Genomic DNA, 3,532 nt, shown 5'->3' with positions numbered 1-3,532 from the left:
CACTTTTAATTAACTTGGACCGAATCTAGCAAGTGTGCGCCACTGCCGCCCCTGGCCGGAGGGTCACGAACGTAAAACCTCTTAGTATTGAGAATGCGATCGCATTTGTCAAGATATAATCATACCTACATTAAATAATTTAATCTATCTTTGATCAGAGGCTTCTTATTCTAATCAGAGTGCATGTTTTGTAATGAAATAGAGCAAAATGCTAAACATGAATAAATTATTTTCACCGGTTTTAGGCATGGTCACTCTAATTTTACATTCTTTATGTTTCTAGGATTTTATTGATGAATGCTACAAGCTGATTTGATGTGAGTAAACGTGAGGATAAATGTAATCATTAATTTAATTTTTAAATTTAGTTTGATTCCATTTGTTACAATGGATATTCTTGGTGTGGCATTCTGTCTGTTTCATTTTGCTTCTAAACTATCCCCTGTGTGCAAGGAATGGCCGGGGTTACCATCCACTGGCGGCGAGAGATTTGAACGCAGGTCAGCAAGATTGCTAAACTAGATCGCTACCGCTATGTAACCAAAATTTGTTAAAATGAAGAATGAAGTAGATTTCTAATAGATAAGAAGGTTTTATTCCGCAAATAGAAATCTTGATATCAGTTCACATTGTAAATAATAAAGATGCATTTCACACTTGCATTTTCGTGGTTCAACTCAGCACGAAATTCATATCTCGTGCTTAGACTATTATATGATTGCTACGAAGCAAGTTTAGACTAACTTTCATTATAGCCACATATATTGGTACTTCGTTTTAAAAGCTTCAGAAACAGCTATCCGAAAGCTACATCCGACTTACATGCGGTCTGCAGACAAGGTCTCCCACATTTGATTTGGATTGGTCTGCCATATTCGTACGAATGCTTTACATTTTTTAATATATCTTATTGTTTTTTTCCTCCAATTTGATTTCTCGAAGTACTTAAATTAGGCATCTTTCTGTATACAAATACATGAAATATAGATGAAGACAAGTCTATAGATACGTATTTGTTTTTATAATACATTGCTACCCTTCTGCGTCTGTGACCCAAGAAAAAAACGATTCATGTTAGGGATACCACATGATATACACATGACGGTATCAGCGTTTATTTTTACACACTTGTTATACATTTTTTTTAAGGAATGATGTCTTTTATTCTTTTGATGATAGGAAAATACATGAAGAATCTTATCTAATTTGAATTATAAATATATACATACACTATAGCTATGGTGCTTTGTTTCTGTGTATCTGAATGTGTGTATGTTTAAGTGTGTGTGTGTGTGTGTGTGTGTGTGTGTGTGTGTGTGTGTGTGTGTGTGTGTGTGTGTGTGTGTGTGTGTGTGTGTGTGTTTCGTTAGTGCATGTTTATCAATATGCTTGGTGCAAAAACACGATTCAGTATCTACACGAGTATGAGAGTGTAATGGTTATTAATATACCTGTTACAAAAGCACAGTTTAGTCTTTGCATTTCAGTACAGTAATATGCCTCTGATTAAGACAACTTTTACGCCTACTTTTAGCATTAGAAACACAAGAAATTCTTTATTCAGATTATTTCCATTGGATTTTAGCCTCCCCCCCTCTCTCTCTCTCTCTCTCTCTCTCTCTCTCTCTCTCTCTCTCTCTCTCTCTCTCTCTCTCTCTCTCTCTCTCTCTCTCTCTCTCCTCTCTCTCCCTCTCTCTCTCTTTCTCTCTCTCTCTCTCTCTCTCTCTCTCTCTCTCTCTCTCTCTCGTTCTCTCTCTCTCTCTCTCTCTCTCTCTCTCTCTCTCTCTCTCTCTCTCTCTCTCTCTCTCTCTCTCTCTCTCTCTCTCTCCTTCTCTTCTCCGTATCTCCCCTCCTTCTCTCTCCCCCCTTCTCTCTCTCCGTATCTCCCCTCCTTCTCTCTCTCCCCTTCTCCCTCCCCCCTTCTCTCTCCCCCCTTCTCTCCCTCCCTCCCTCCCTCCCTCTTACGTTTAATTACACAATCAAAAATATAATACAGATCCATTCTGTACTCTGACCGAACGGATCATTACTTACGAATATAAACGAAAATAACAAGCAATAAAAGGAAATAATAAAAACATAACAAAAGAGCTTACGACATATACTATCTATGTTGTTGGCACATAGCAGCTATAAAAATCACATAAATCACAGTGCTTAGGTAATGTGCGACATAGGATCACAAAATGAATAATTTTTGCATCATTTAATTTTGATTGGTCGCAAAAGATATCATATATTGCTTGCAAACTGCTTTGATTTGAAACTTAATATCACAACGATTTTTGGGCACTTGTTTTCGAGAAAAAAAATCATACCTTCTCACATTATTATTTTTATTTTACAAACGCAATGATTTCGTGTGTTGTAGTAAACTGATTTTTAAATATTTCAGCTTTTCGAGTCCTTTGCTAATTCATTCTTCGAAGTGAAAAGCGAATGAATAAGAATTCGGTTTTAAATCCATTATGGCAAGAAAGACATGTAAAATGAATAATCGATTTGCGCATTTAAGAAAACCTTCATTTTAGATTTCTACTTGTTTTTTTACGCACATTCACTTGTACGCAGTCACGCAGTGGCAAAAAAAGATGAATAAACAAATGTAAGAGTAATTATTCAAAATAAGTCTTTTATTACTTCACAAAAACAACAAAAGAATAATCAAAAACAGGTTTATGGGGAAAACACTACTCAAAGGTTTTCGAACACATTAGTAAAAATACATTTATGATTAATGAAATTTCTTTTTCCCTTTTTATATTTTGGTGGGGACATGTTATTGTGGGTTGATCTTAAGCAGTGGTTCCCAAACTAAGGTCAGCTACGTGCCCCTTGAAGATTCCCATCACCACTATTGTATATTCTAAAATGTTATTGAATCTTGCAAAACTAACAAGATCCTGAAATAAGATAGATTAATCCTTTAAATTGGATATAACAGAAAAATAAGCATAAGAAGCAAGTCGAGTACCCCAAGGAAATTCCTTCCCTTACTCCAAAGGATATGTGCACATCAATTTGGGAACCTCTGGTCTGAAGGCTTTCGGAGGACGGCCAGAACAAAGCTGCGTACGCACACTGTATTATACCGACGAAGGCCTATTATATCATAAATTAATTCACCCCATTAGTTTTTGCGATACCGTTTGAATTTGTTTGGCATTTCTTAATAACAGAATAAAGCCAAGGAACTTTGCAGTGCATACAGCATGAATTACTATTTAGTTCTTCTATTCATATTACATAATTATGACGGTCTGCTATATGGTATTTTTTTCAGAACCTCACTTGTACAGTGTTATAAAATAATTATCTTGCTACAGAGGAATCTCTTCAGTAGATATAGATTTAAAATAAATATCCGTGGAAAAATAACTCTTTTCAGTATTCCGTTTTTTGCAATATGTAAATATGATACATATGGCAAGTTTACATTGTACATTATGAATACACAACTACTTGCTATGCGACGTGTTAACATGATGATATACTATAAATACACAGCTATTTATGCAGATCGACGTATGAA

General features: G+C 35.4%; 1 protein-coding gene across 1 annotated transcript in view; it reads right to left on the bottom strand.

Moving 5' to 3' along the window:
• Positions 1-2,612: 2,612 nt before the first annotated feature.
• LOC125030732 (sialin-like) overlaps positions 2,613-3,532 on the bottom strand; it is a gene marked incomplete at its 5' end in the record, with an annotated part of 15,553 nt that continues 14,633 nt past the window's right edge. Inside the window, 1 exon segment of the mRNA XM_047620988.1 lies at positions 2,613-3,532. This exon segment is cut by the window's right edge and continues 1,209 nt beyond it.

Source organism: Penaeus chinensis, chromosome 2 (assembly GCF_019202785.1).
Source record: "Penaeus chinensis breed Huanghai No. 1 chromosome 2, ASM1920278v2, whole genome shotgun sequence".
NCBI lineage: Eukaryota > Metazoa > Arthropoda > Malacostraca > Decapoda > Penaeidae > Penaeus > Penaeus chinensis.
The sequence above is the reverse complement of the archived record's forward strand: the minus strand, read 5'-3'. Positions and strand labels throughout refer to the sequence as shown.